General features: G+C 40.9%; 1 non-coding gene and 2 pseudogenes across 1 annotated transcript; all 3 read left to right on the top strand.

Moving 5' to 3' along the window:
• The first annotated feature begins 1,003 nt into the window (after positions 1-1,003).
• On the top strand, positions 1,004-2,805 carry LOC149514833 (18S ribosomal RNA; annotated as a pseudogene).
• A 303-nt stretch (positions 2,806-3,108) lies between these two features.
• On the top strand, positions 3,109-3,264 carry LOC149514832 (5.8S ribosomal RNA). The gene has a single exon (XR_016328375.1). It is a non-coding gene; the product is annotated as a 5.8S ribosomal RNA (ribosomal RNA).
• Positions 3,265-3,496: 232 nt separating this feature from the next.
• Positions 3,497-11,455, top strand: LOC149514831 (25S ribosomal RNA; annotated as a pseudogene).
• The last annotated feature ends 4,027 nt before the right edge of the window (positions 11,456-15,482 follow it).

The following is a 15,482-nucleotide window of genomic DNA, read 5'->3' as shown; positions in this document are numbered from 1 at the left end:
GGTGACTTGTAGGAGCTCATGGCCTTAACTGGTTAGTGTGCATATGGAAAAAAGGCTCAGTTGTGCTGAGCACAAGCCCATGCCTACGATTGATGCTTCCCTAAACCCCAGACTAAGTCTCTAAATTGAGCAATAGCTCCTTAAAGTGGTGCAAGTAGAAGCTGTAGTCACTGGCTTGGCCTTGCCAAGTGTCTTGAGTATTTGGCAGTCCCGTGGTCCCTTATCATCAACCATAAAAATGCCTTAGCTTGGCCAAGCCTGTGCATGTAGCCCATGCTACCAAAGACCCTACGAACAAATCCCTAAATCAAGTAACATCCCCTTAGGGTGGTAGCTGCAGAGGTTTTGTGTGCTGTCTCGACTAGACCAAGCATTAGTGGTGTCATGTCATTGTTGCCTATTGGATGGCAAAAGCAACCTTATGGCCCTTCTTTGTGTTTTTCCCATGCGGTTATGGCATGGCCTCGTACATCATTTATTTCTTTCACTTATTGAGTAGTTGATTAGGTGGGTTATGGACTAGTGTGCATGGATGCTGCCACTTGTATACAATAGGCATATGAGTGACGTTATGATTATGCATGTTGGCAGTTTTTATACTTGATGCATCAAATTGTCAACCATCATCCTGTTTAATTTCCCTCTATGTGGTTATTGTACCTTGAGGGTGCAATCGGGATCCTATGCTACATACTTAAATTGATGGTAACTGGATGTCTTGCAATCCATCATTCTTCTTATATCTTTAAGGGCTATGGGTTGAACCTTAATCATGTGTTGTGTCCTAAGTGTGCCACCCAAACCTCTATAGCCACATTGGTGTACTAGTGTTCGATCGTGCTATTGGATGTGGAATATTTTATGGGTATAGGCTCTCGACCTTTGCACATCTATTGCTATGCATTTTACGAGATTGACACGTATGATGCTTATGCTTTGTGTTGGCTATCTTCGTCACTCAGTCAGTGCATTGAGGCCCATACAGTGCCAACATCCTGAAAGAATGCTATTGATCTTGCCAAGTAGTCATATGCTTATCTCGAAGATTAAGCTATGCTTATGTAAGTTTGAACTAATTCAGATAGTGAAACTATGAATGGCTTATTAAATCAATTATAGGTTATTTGATGGTATCTACTACTACGATAGCTATAGTAATTCTATAGCTAATATGTGCAACAAGCCCTAACTTTTGGAAGGGATGCATTCATTAGATAAAAGGTCTACATAGGCTTTGCCCATTACTCTGATGATTCATGATAACTCGATAGATTACACAGCCTATATGTTGGAGACGCATCATTCAAAATTTTGCCCTATCAACTTTTGATAGTAGGATGATGGCCTACTATGATGGTGATGGGTGATGGAGAATTAGGGTTCGATTCCAAAGAGGGAGCCTAAAAAACGTCTACCACTTCCAAGAAAGGCAGCAGGTGCACAAATTACCTAATCCTAGCATAGGGAGGTAGTGAAAATAAATAACAATACCAAGCTTTATGAGTTTAGTAATTGGAATAAGTATAATCTAAATCCCTTAATGGGGATCTATTGGAAGGTAAGTCTAGTGCTAGCAGCTACGGTAATTCTAGCTCCAATAGCATATATTTAAGTTGTTGCAGTTAAAAACTTATAGTTGAAACTAGGATTGGGTCATCTAGTCTACCTCATAGTGAGCACCAAGCTACTCTTCCCTACTACTGGTGAGGCACTCCTAGCTTTAATTGGCCAAGTCGTTCCTCTAACATTGTTACTTTGAAGAAATTAGAGTGCTCAAAGTGGGCTTGTGCTTGTATACATTAGCATGGGATAACATCATAGGATTTCAGTCTTAATGTGTTAGCCTTCGAGATAGGAGTAATGATTAACAAGGACAATTAGAGGCATTCAAATTTCATAGTTAGAGGTGAAATTTTTGGATTTATGAAAGATGAACAACTATAAAAGAATTTGCCAAGGATGTTGTCATTAATCAATAATGAAAGTTAGGGCTCAAAGATGATCAAATACTATCCTAGTCTCAACCATAAATGATGTCGGCTAGGGATCAATGGATATTACTTTTAGAACTCCACCAGCACCTTATGAGAAATCAAAGTCTTTGGGTTCCGGGGGAGTATGGTCGCAAAGTTGAAACTTAAAGGAATTGACAAAGGGGCATCACCAAGAGTAGAGTGTGTGGCTTAATTTAACTTAAAAAAGGGAAACTTACTAGGTCCAGACATAGTAAAGATTGATAGATTGAGAGCTCTTTTTTTATTCTATGGGTGCTGGTGCATGGTCGTTCTTAGTTGGTGAAGTGATTTGTCTAGTTAACTTCATTAAAGAACAAGACCTTAGCCTGCTAACTAGGTATGCAGAGGTGATCCTTCGTGGCTAGCTTCTTAGAGGGACTATGGCCACTTAGGCCAAGAAAGTTTGAGGCAGTAATAGGTCTATGATGCCCTTAGATGTTTTGGCCACACACTTGCTACATTGATGTATTCAAAGAGTCTATAGCCTTGGCTGATAAACCTAGGTAATCTTTGAAATTTCATCATGATAGGGATAGATCATTATAATTGTTGGTCTTTAATAAGGAATTCCTAGTAAGTGTAAGTCATCAACTCATGTTGAGTACATTCCTACCCTTTGTACAGCACCCATTGCTCCTATCGATTAAATGGTTTGATGAAGTGTTCAAATCACGGTGACATGGACAATTCACTACTTGTGACATCATGAGAAGTCCACTGAACCTTATCATTTAGAGGAAGGAGAAGTCGTAACAAGGTTTCAGTAGGTGAACATACAGAAGGATCATTGTCTAAAGGATCATTGTCAAAACCCACTTAACGAATGACTCATGAACACGTTAACAAAACACCAAAAGGGTGAGGGTGCCTTCATGCCCTAAGCCCCTTTTAGCCTCAGACGGATGTGACACTTCATTCTACCTCTCGGAAGGGTGAAATGATTGGTATTGCTGCCTATGACTGAATAACAAAGCCATAGTGTGAATTGTACCAGAAAACTAGAATGAAAAAGAACGCATCTACCATCATCATCTTGTTTGTGATGTGTGCATAATCGGCATTGTGACTCTTTTTGTCATGAAAAACCAAAAATGACTCTCGACAATGGATATCTCAACTCTTACATTAAAGAAGAATGTAGTGAAATGCAATACTTGGTGTGAATTGCAAACTCTCGTGAACCATCAAATCTTTGAATAGAAGTTATGCCCCAAGCCATTAGGCTGAGGGCACGCTTGCCTGGGTGTCATGCACTGTCACCCCCTCAAACCCCCGCCCATCGAGCTCTAGGTGAAGGGGGTGGAAGATGGCCTCTTATGATTTTGTCGATCATGGTTGGCCTAAAAACGAGTCCCTGGCAATGATAGCGCTGTGACCATCAGTGGTAAAGCCCCTAATGTGCCTCATCTTTGATGACATGTACTTGTTGTCCACCCAGACCCTATTAGATCCCTCGTATCACTTGGTTGATGCTCGCATCATGACCTCAGGTTAGGCGAGATTACCCACTAAGTTTAATCATATCAATAAGTGAAGGAAATAAAATTAACCAAGATTCCTCTAGTAGCGGTGAACAAACTAAGAATAGCCCAGCTTGAGAATTGGACACCTTCAGTGTCCAAATTGTAGTATGGAGAAGCTTCCTCAATGGTAGACTAGGCCCAAGTACCCTAAAAAGGGGTGCCAAGAAGGTGAGAGCCCTGTTGTGCCTGGACCTTTCATAGCACTAGTCATTGTTTATGAGTTGGGTTGTTTGGGAATGCAGCCCTAATCAAGGGGTAAATTCTATCCAAGGCTAAATATGGGTGAGAGACTGATAGTAAAGAAGTACCATGAGGGAAAGATGAAAAAAACTTTGAAAAAAGAGTCAAAAAGTGCTTAAAATTATCGAAAGGGAAGCAGATGAGGGTCGACAATACGCATTGATCAGATGTGGAATAGTGAGAACCAATTCCCTGATCAGCTCAAGGCATGGATCGACATGGGTCATGATGGTGGCCCAAGCCTAGGCTTTCGATATGCCTATAAAGATGTTATTACCGTGATCATGGAATGTAGCACACATCATCTCGATATGCCTTGACACCGGCATGCACTAGGCATTAGCCTATGGTCTTACCATCTGACCCATTTTGAAACATAGACCAAGGAGTCTAACATGTGTGCTAATCAATGAGCTAAAAAACCCATAAGGTGCAAGGAAGTTGATGACGTGATCTCTCACGGGTGCACCACCGACTGACCTTGAACTTTTTTACGAAGGGTTCGGGTGTGAACTACCTATTAGAACCCAAAAGATGGTGAACTATGCCTAAACAGGCAAAGCCAACTGAAACTTTGGTGGAGGCCTGCAGTGATAATGATGTGCAAATCATTTGTATGACTTGGGTATAGGGTTGAAAGACTAATCAAACCATCTATAGCTAGTTCCCTCTAAAGTTTCCTTTAGGATAATTAGAGCCCTTGGCATGTTCTATAGGGTAAAGCCAAAAATTAGAGGCATTGGATAGACAACGCCCTTCATCTATTCTCAAACTTTAAATAGGCAAGATGGCATACGTCACTAGCTAAGCTTTCTCTTAATGAAGCAATAGACCATATGGCATTTAGACGGATGCTTCCCTATAAGTAGCCAAGGATAGTTTGATGTCTAAAAAGGCAACCAACAAGCCACAAATTAATCTCAAGAATATATACCTATATATTAGGCCATATTAGGAGCACACCAAGGCAACCTTCGATGTTCTCATAAGAAAAAAATTGTTTTATTAATATCAAGAAAGTATAACAAGTATAAAAAGAGCACCGAGTCTTCCCACCATCGTCGGGGCCAGAGAGGTAGCCCTAGATAGGCAATCTAACATGTACCTTAGTCAGTGAGGTAGCCCAATAATATGTCGATTGCTTAACCCTTCGAAAGAGATTAAGAGATTTTATACCGATGTTACTAAGAACCATTACAAAGTTTGAAATGGGGACACTTTTTCCAAGCCAATGAGATCTACCCTCCTTTTTGGCACCTTTACTTAGTCATGGCCCTATACATGGGTGGCTCATTATATCCTATGCTCGGTTGTGGCCCAATACAAGGTTGGCTCTTGACATCCTCCCCTACCTATTTTATCAATGACCTTATTGACTTGTTGGCATAGAATTCTTCAATCTTTTGCTTGAATGCTTGGAGGACATGATCTCTCTGCCAACTAGTTTCTTCTAGTCCTAAGCTCTCCCACTCCACTAAATATTCATGAACTATTCTTCGAGATACTCAAGATACCTTGTCAACTAAAATATCTTTAACTCGATGTTCTGATGGTGGCTTCATGGTAATGGCAACTCTAGTTGATTCACCTCAACTTGTATCTATGGAGTTTGCATGATAGGGCTTTAAGTTGTTCACATGGAACACTGGGTCCACCTTCATCCATTTTGGTGGGTTGATTTTATAAAAGGCATTCCCAACTTTGGAAAGGATCTTCATTGGACCCTTATACTTATGCTTCAACCTATGATCCTGGTTTTTTAGGAACTTGGTTTGTTCGGGCACTAATCTGACAAGAACAAGATCACCAACTTTGAATTGCTGTGCCTTTTAACCCTTATCTGCCCATTTTTTCATGTGGTTCGATGCCTTCTCTAAGTCTACTTGCACAATTTTTATGTTTTGTATTGATTTTTTGCTAAAGTTGAAGGCTCATGGATTCTTGCCTCGATATGGCTCAAGGGATGTATGTAGTGGTCTTCGTAGTTGTTCAGTGACCACTTTAAATGGACTTTTGTTTGTGAAAGAACACTTGTTGGAATTAAAACAAAGTTGAGCTATATCCAACAATAAAGGCTAATTTTTTTTATTAGCTTGAACAAAGTGTCTTAAGTACTCATCCAGTAACCCATTAAATCATTTAGTTTGACCATTAGCTTGCAAGAGATAACTTGAAAAGATGTTGAGCTGAGATACCAAGATCTGGAAAAATTCTCTTGAGAATGACCTAGTGAATCTTGGATCCCTATCACTAACAATGTTTTAAGAAAGGCCTTAATACTTGATTACATGTTTAAATATTATTCAAGCCATATCTTCCATGATGTTATACTTTTGGGTGAGAATCATGTAGCATATTTAGAGAAATGGTCAATCACTACTAGAATAGACACAAGATCACCAACATTAGGAAGGCCCAATATGAAGTCAAGGGAGAAACTTATCTAAGGTCTTGTGGGCATAAGTAATGGTTCAAGTATGCCTATCGATTTCTTTTTTTCAACTTTGTCGTGTTAGCAAATGAGGCAAGTCTTCGTATAGTCTATCACATCTTGCCATATGTAAGGCCAATAATAGCTTTGTTTCAGTAACGCCAAAGTACATTGCCAACTAGGGTGACCCGCCCATGGTGTATCATGGCATTCCCTAGCATCTATCTTAGACCTCCTACTTTTGGTACAAACAACCAAGGACCTTTTGTCAATAAGACCCCATTTTCTTGCCAAAAGTACTTGGACTTCCCTTTTTCTACTAACTCTAGGATGTCACTTGCCTGTGGGTCTTTCTTCAGATTATCTTTAATTAGCTTGCGAATATCTGTTGTGACTTTACTAGCTACCATTAGGGCAATTCTCCTAAGGGTAGCCAGCTTTGCCTATCTATTCAATGCATCTATCACTTGATTGGTTATTCCAGTTGTGTGCTAAAAAAAAATTCAAATTTGGCTAGAAACTCTACCATCTAGCTTACTTAGCCATGAGCCCCAGTTGGGTGAGAAAATGACTAACCGTTGCATTGTCTATCTTAACTACGAATTGTGAACCTAACAAATAATGCCACCATGGTTTCAAACAATGGATTACCATTAGAAGTTCTTTCTTTTGAGCCATTTATTACTTTTTAGCTTCACTTAACTTTTGACTTTCAAATGCTATAGGGTGCCATTCTTGTAAAAGCACTCCCCCAATAGCGAAATTAGATGCATTTGTTTGAACTTCAAAAGGCTTCCTAATGTAAAAGAGAGTTAAGACAAGGTCCTTCATCATGGCTTTCTTAAGGCCCTTAAAAGCCTCTTAACATTCACTTGTCCAACACCATTTATGCTCTTTTTTCAATAGCTCCATGAGAGCCATGATTCTACGAGAGTATCCTTCCACAAATCTTTTATAATAGTTGGCTAACCCCAAAAATGAGTGGAGTTCACCTAACATTCTTTGGTGTTGCCCAATCCTTGATAACCTTAACTTTTTCCATGTCCATTCGAATGTGGCCTTGTTCAACATTATAGCCTAAGAAGTGAATTCATGTTTGAGCAAATGCACTTTTTTATCTTTTAACATACAATTGATGGTCTTGTAGTATTTGAAACATAAGATGTGGGTGCTCTTGGTGCTCTTCCAAGGTAGAACTATAGACCAATATGTCATCTAAATAGACGACCACAAACTTGTCAAGATAGTCATGGAACACTTGATTCATCAAGGTACAAAATATGGCAAGGGCATTAGTCAATCCAAAAAGCATAACAAGAAATTCAAATGCACCATACTGCGTTACACAAGTGGTTTTTAGCTCATCTTTTTTAGCAATTCCAACTTGATGATAGCCAGATCTCAAGTCCAATTTGGAGAAGCACTTGGCCTAGCTTAGTTGATCAAACAAATCTGTAATAAGAGGAATAAGATATTTGTTTCTCATAGTGACTTTGTCCAATGCCCTATAGTCCATACATAACCACAAACTCTCATTAATCCCATCTTTGTAAATTGGCATAGCCACGTAAGAAGGCTCCATTCTCTTTACTCATTTCTTGAATTGTAATGTTGAAATCATTTTCTTCCTACTCTTATGGAGGATTATGGCTGACATAACACAGAAGCTTTCCCCCAAGAACAATAAACAACTAGCAGTAGGGATTGGGATTGCCTGAGCCAACATCATGAAGCCCAATCCTAGACAACATCAAAGTCATCCATGAGGGAAATCATGAAGTCTACATTTTCATCACATGGCCCTAACTTGGTCATCACACTCTTGGAGCTTCCATTGATCACAAAGGCTGATGAGTTAACCACTTTCATTGCCCACAGTGTTTATTAACCTAGAGACCACCCTTTTTGCTTTCTCTGGTGTAATGAATGTATCAATTGCACCTATATCTACCATGGTTTTTATGGTTTTACCATTGAGTACTACGTCCACATACATCGAACCTCTCACAGATTCTTTCTTTATTATGTTTAGTTGGGTACAAAAGGTATTAAGGAACCATATTGAGCCCATCCTTGATGGCTCCTATTTAACTTCTTCAACAGTTTTGACTACTTTGGAGGACTCTTAAAAGGAGGCTCTCAAAGCATTAAAGGCACTTCTATGTGGGCATTTGGCCACCTGATGTGACCCTTTGCATAAGAAACAAGCTAGCAATTGCTTCAGATTGAAATTCGATACATTGTTTGCCTTAGGTTGGGTATTGTCTTAACTAGAAGGCATCTTATCTAATCCTTCATTGAAAAGTCTATCTACTTTGACCATTTTTCTACCATTCCCAAAGTTGGAATTATTGCCACCTGATAGAGGGTTCTTTCATTTTAAGGGGTCATTGTTATAGTCATTAAAACGTTTGGTGGCAGCCATGGTCGTGGCCACATCTTGCACCTTTTATCTTTGTAATTCCATCCTAGCCCAAGGTGTGAGGCCCTTAAGGAATTAGAACATCTTGTATTTTTTAGACTTGTCTCTAATGTCCCCCATCAAGGTAGAAAAACCCATTACAAACTCTCACATTATTCTTGTTTAGATTAATTTTGGAAGCATCATTTGGGCCATATACTCTACATTCTCAGGGAAGAACTCATTTTTCAACTCTTGCTTAAGATTTACCCAAGTTTTAATAGGGCATTCATTACTTACAAATTTTGAACACCACTATAGCTTGGCATCCATGGATTATGTGTTAATCTCAAGTTAACCTCAAGAATACACAACAATATATCGACGCATAATGGGAGCACACCAAGGTAACCCCTAGTGTTCTCATAAGAAAATTTTTTTTTTATTAATATCAAGAATAGTATAATAAGTACAAAAAGAGCATTGAGTCTTCCCACCATCGTCGAGTTCAAAAGGGTAGCCCTAAAGGGGTGGTCTAGCACATACCTTAGCTAGTGAGATAGCCTAACAATACGTCGACTGCTCACCCCTCTAAAAAGCTAAAGAGATTTTACACCTATGCTACCATGAACCATTACAAAGTTTGAAATAGGGACACTTTTTCCTATCCCATGAGATTTACCCTCCACCTTGAAACCTCTACTCAATCATGGCCTTATACATGGGTGGCTCATGACATCCTATGCCTGGTCATGGCCCTATACAACATTGGCTCATGATAGCGTGGTTGCTTTGTTTAGCCATGCCACAGAATTGAGAGCTCTAAGTAGGCCATTTTTGGTAAGCAGAATTGGTGATACGAGATGAACTGGAAGCCAAGTTATGGTGCCCAATTATGCTTTAACCTAAAACCCGTAAAAGGTGTTGGTCGATTAAGATAGTAGGATGGTGGTCATGAAAGTCAAAATCCATTAAAGAATGTGAAACAAGCCACCTACCGAATCAACTAACCCAAAAAATAGATGGCGTTTTAGCACGCGACCTATACCCAACTGTTGGGGTAAGGGCCAAGCCTCGATGAGTAGGAGGACACAGTGATCACCATAAAACCTAAGGTGTGAACCTAGGTGGAGTGACCATCGGTGCAGATCTTGGTGGTAGCAGCCAATATTCAAATGAGAACTTTGAAGGTCGAAGAAGGGAAAGGTACCATATGAATAGTACTTACACATGGGTTAGTCGATCCTAAGAGAAAGGGAAAGCTTGTCTGATAGCATGTCTAGCATGAGTTTCAAAAGGGATTTAGGTTAAAATTCCTTAATCAGGATGCAACAGCTAACGACAACATTAAGGAGTTTAAAGAAGTTGATGAGGGCCTTAAGAATAGTTATCTTTTTTGTTTAATGGCTTGCCTACCCTGGAAATGGCTTAGTTGGAGGTAGGGTCCAACAACCAAAAGAGCACCACACATCTTATGGTGTCAAGTGTGCCCTTGGTGGCCCTTGAACATCTAGAGGACCAAGTGCCATCCATGCCTAGTCGTACTTATAACTACATCAGGTCTCTAAGGTGAATAGCTTCTAGTCAATGGAACAATATAGGCAAGCGAAGTCGCAAAATTGATCCATAACCTTGGGAAAAGGAATGGTTCTAAGGGTTGGGCATGATGGTCCCAATCTCAAACCCGTTAGCTACTGATACATTGCTTAATCTACTCCCATGGTGAGAGTAGGTTACCATGTGCAGGTGAAAGGGACTAAGAATTACTCCCTCGGGGGCCTTCCCTAGGTGAGAGCAATCAAATTAGAATTAGTATAGACAAAAGGAATCCAACTATTTAATTAAAACAAATTAATGCAATGGTTTTTGCATATGCTCGCGTAATGTGGTTTCTACCCAGTGTTCTAAATGTCAAAGTGAAAAAATTCAAACAAGCATGGGTAAATGACAAGAGTAACTATAATCCTTTTAATGTAGCCAAATGCCTTATCATCTAATTAGTGTTTCACATGAATGGATTAATGAGATTCCCACTATCCTTGTCTACTATCCATTAAAACCATAGCCAAGGGAATAGGCTTGGAATAAACAGTAGGGAAAGAAAACCTTGTTGAGCTTGACTGTAGTTTGACTTTGGGAAATTACTTAATTGGTGTAGGATAAATGGAAGGCTTCAAGTGAAATTGAAATACCACTACTTTTAATGTTATTTTACTTATTCAATGAATTAGAGGTGAGGCATGACCCATTCTTTTAGACCCAAGGCTGGCCTTGGTTAATCAATCTGGGCATAAGACATTGTCAAGTGGGGATTTTGGCTAGGGTAGCACATCTGTTAAAAGATAACAAAGGTGTCCTAAGATGAGCTCAACAAGAACAAAAATCTCACATGGGACAAAAAGGTAAAGGCTCGTTTGATTTTGATTTCTAGTACAAAAATGAACCATGAAAGCGTGGATTATAGATCCTTTAGACCTTCAGAATTTGAAGCTAGAGGTGTAAAAAAAGTTACCATAGGGACAACTAGCTTGTGGCAGCCAAGCATTTATAGCGATGTTACTTTTTGATCCTTTGATGTCGGCTATTCCTATCATTGTGAAGTAGAATTCACCAAGTGTTGGATTGTTCACCCACCACTAGAGAATGTGAGCTGGGTTCAGACTGTCATGAGGTAAGTTGATTTTACCCTACTAATCGTGCTAGTAATTCAACCTAGCATGGGGGGAACCATTGATTTACACAATTGGTCATTGTGCTTGGTTGAAGAGCTAGTGGCACAAAGCTACCATGCATTGAATTATGACTGAATGACTCTAAGTCAAAATCTAAGCTAGAAGTGACACACGTGCCCATTACTCAATTGTCGACCCATCATAGGGGCACATGCTAGCCCTTTGTGTGAGTAGTTACCTTGAACACCATCAACACATGCTGGGTTGCACACCATGCACCCCATGACCTGGTAGTAGGTGGGTTCAGGCACATCTATTGTGCCAATGCCATTTTTATGGCTTCTAAATTCATATAAGCACTCACTAGCACTTGCACCTAGGCCTGGCTTAATTTTGTTAAAACTAAACAATATGCCTAAGACTTTGGTGTCTTGATCACTATCCGTACCATTGTTTTAGGATAGTTCCCCATGATCTGGGCTTTCAGTAGCCTTAAGGTCTGGTCCCTTTGGTAGTTGGACCCTGTCTTACTAGAATGCTCTCTGACTTAGAGAGAACTCCTAGGCTTGGACCAGCTAGTGGACTGTGACACATGCACATGCCTCGACCACTTTTGGGACATGTTGGCCCTTGGTCTTAGCACATGCTTTGACCAACATCGACACATGCTAGTCCTTTATGTGGGTAGTTCCCTCAAACACCATTGGCATATGTCAAGCCGTACACCACGTATAGGTATCCTAGGCTTAGGCGGCTCACCTTGCACACCATGGTTGGAAAGTAGGAGGGTTATGGCACATCTTAATTTTTCTTCCATGCTAATGCCATTTTTATGGCTTGTCAATTCATCTAAGTGCTCACTAGCACCCATACTTGGGCTTAGCTTAATTCCACTAAACTTGAACATTGTGCCTAAGCCTCTAAAGTCTTGATCACTGCCTATACCATTGTTTTAGGCTAGTGCCTTATGACCTGGGCCTCTAATAGGCCTTAAGGCCTAGTCCACCTGGCAATCAAACCCTTTCTTGCTAGAATAGGAACTGTTCCTTAACTCAGAGAGAACCAATGGGCTTAGACTAGCTTGCAAATTGTGACACAAGCACATGCCTCAATCACCATCAAGATATGTTAGCCCTTGGTCTCTATACATGCTTCAACCACCATCAGCACATGCTAGCCCTTTATGTGGGTAGTTTCCTCAAACACCATCAACACATGCTAAGCCATGCACCATATACGAGTATCCTGGCCTTGGGCTACGCACAATGCGCACCATGATCAGGCAATAGGTGGGTTTAGCCCTATCTTCATATTTTTGTAATGCGAATGCCATTTTTATGTTCTGTAAATTCACATAAGTGCTCACTAAGGCCTACACCTATGCTTGGCTCAATTTTGCCTAACCTAAACATCATGTTTATGACTCTTAAGTTTTGATCACTGTTCATACCACTATTCTGGGCTAATTCCCTATGGTTTCGGCCTCTAGTAGGCCTCAAGGCCTAGTCCACCTGGCAATCAAACCATTTCTTACTATAACTAATACTACTCATTGACTTAGAGAGGACCCTTAAGCTTAAACTAGCTTACGGGTAACACATGTACATGCCTCAACCACTATTGGGACATGTTGAACCATGGTCTTCACACATGATTCGATCACCATCAGCACATGCTGGCCCTTTGTGTGGGTAGCTCCTTTGAACACCATTGGCACATGCTAGAATGTGCACCAAGCATAGGCATCCTAGGCTCGAACTGTGCACTATGCGCACCATGATCAGGCAGTAGGTAGGTTCAGGCACATCTTCATATTTCTACTCTGTCAATGCCATTTTTATGGCTTGTAAATTCATATAATGCTCACCAGTGCCTGCACCTAGGTTTGGCTCAATTTCGCCAAACCTAAACATCGTGCCTGAGCCGCTGGAGTCTTGATCATTGCCTATACCATTATTTTAGGCTAGTTCCCCATGACCTAGACTTCTAGTATGCCTCAAGGCATGGTCCCCTAAGCTGTCAAACTGTGTCTCACTTGAACTAGAATAGCTCTTTGACTAAAAAAAAAACCTATAGGCTTAGACCAATTTGTCGACCATGGAACATGCATATGCCTCGAATGCCATTGAAACATGTTGGCCCTTGGTCTCAGCACATGTTTCAACCACTATTGGCATATGCTAGGTCATACACCAAGCATGAGTATCTTGGGCTCGGGCCATGTACCGTGCACACCATGACTGGTAATAGGTGGGTTTAGGCACATCTTCATATTTCTATCATGTCAATGCCATTTTTATGGCTTGTAAATTCATATAAGGCCTCACTGGTGCCAGCACCTAGGCCTGGTTCAATTCTGCCAAACCTGAACACCATACCTAAGCCTTTGGAGTCTTGATCACTATTTATACCACTATTTTAAGCTAGTTCCCCATAACTTGGGCCCCAAGTAGGCCTTAAAGCTTGTCCCCTTGCCATTCAAGCCCTATCTTGCTAGAACTAGAACTATTCATTGACTCAGAGAGAACCCCAGGGCTTGGACCAGCTTGCAGACTCTGACATAAGCCTATTCTTGACAACCATCAGGACATGTTGTCTTAGCACATGCTTCAACCACCATCAGCACATGTTTACCCTTTGTGTAGGTAGTTCCATCAATCATCATTGATATATGCTATGCTGCACACCACACGTGAGTATCCTAGGCTTGAGCCGTGCATAATGCACACCACGATTGTATAGTAGGTAGGTTTAAGCACATCATATTTTTGCCATGCCAATGCCATTTTTATAGCCTATAAATTCACATAAATGCTTACTAATGCCCGCACTTGGGCCTAGTCAATTATGCCAAAGCTGAACACCGTGCTTGAGCCTCTGAAGTCTTGATCACTGTTCATACCACGATTTTAGGCTATTTCCCTATGACCTGGGCCTCCATTAGGCCTTAAGGCCTAGTCCCCCTAGCAATCAAACCTTTCCCACTTGACCTAGAACTGTTTCTTGACTCAAAGAGAACCTTTGGGCATGGATTAGTTTATGGACTATGATGCATGCATTAGCCTCAACCACCATCGAGACATGTTGGCCTTGGTCTCCGCATAAGGTTTGACTACCATTGGCACATGCTAGCCTTTTATGTGGGTAGTTTCCTCAAACACTATCAGCATATGCTGGGCTGTATTCCAAGCATGGGTATCTTGGGCTCGGATTGTGCACCGTGTGCACCTAGACCAGACAATAGGTGGGTTCGACACATCTTTATATTTCTACCATGCCAATACCATTTTTATAGCTTGTAAATTTATATAATGCTCACTAGCACCCGCATCTAGGCTTGGCTTAATTTTGTTGAACTTGAACATTATGCTTGAGCTATTTAAGTCTTGATCACTACCCATACTACTATTTTGGGCTAGTTTCCTATGACCTAGACCTCTAGTATGCCTTAAGTCCTAGTCCCTTTGGCTATCAACTCTATCCTGCTAGAACTAGAACTAATCTTCAACTTAAAAAGACCCTTAGGCCTAGATAGCTTGTTGTCCATGGTACATGGACATACTTCAAATACCATCAGGAGATGTTGGCCCTTAGTCTTGGCATATGCTTTAACCACCATCCACATATGTTGGCCCTTTATACAGGTAGTTCCATCGAACACCATTAGTACATGCTAGGTTGTGCACCAAACGTAGTTATCCTAGGCCTAAGCCATGCACCATGCGCACCATGACTGGGTAGTAGGTGGGTTCAAGCACATCTTCATATTGCTACCATGCCAATGCCATTTTTATGGCTTGTAAATTCATATAATGCTCACCAACACTCATACCTAGGCTTGGCTCAATTCTATCAAACCTAAACACTGGGCTTGAGCCACTAGAGTCTTGATAATTACCTGTACCACTATTCTAGGTAGTTGCTCGTGACTTGGACCTCTAGTATGCCTTCAGGCCTAGTCTCCCTGGTTGTCAGACCCTGTTCCGCTAGAGCTGGAACTACTCTTTGACTCAAAGAGAACCTCTACGCCTGGACTAGTATATGGACCATGACACATGCAAATGCCTTGACTGTCATTAGGACATGTTGGCCCTTGGTCTCGACACATGCTTCAACCACCATCAACACATGTTTTGAATACCATCGACACATGCTAGCCCTTGGTATAGATAGTTCCCTCGAGCACTGACTGCACATGTT

This window comes from Durio zibethinus, chromosome 15, assembly GCF_047325235.1.
Source record: "Durio zibethinus cultivar Kanyao isolate XHJ-2024 chromosome 15, ASM4732523v1, whole genome shotgun sequence".
NCBI classification, from domain to species: domain Eukaryota; kingdom Viridiplantae; phylum Streptophyta; class Magnoliopsida; order Malvales; family Malvaceae; genus Durio; species Durio zibethinus.
The sequence above is the reverse complement of the archived record's forward strand: the minus strand, read 5'-3'. Positions and strand labels throughout refer to the sequence as shown.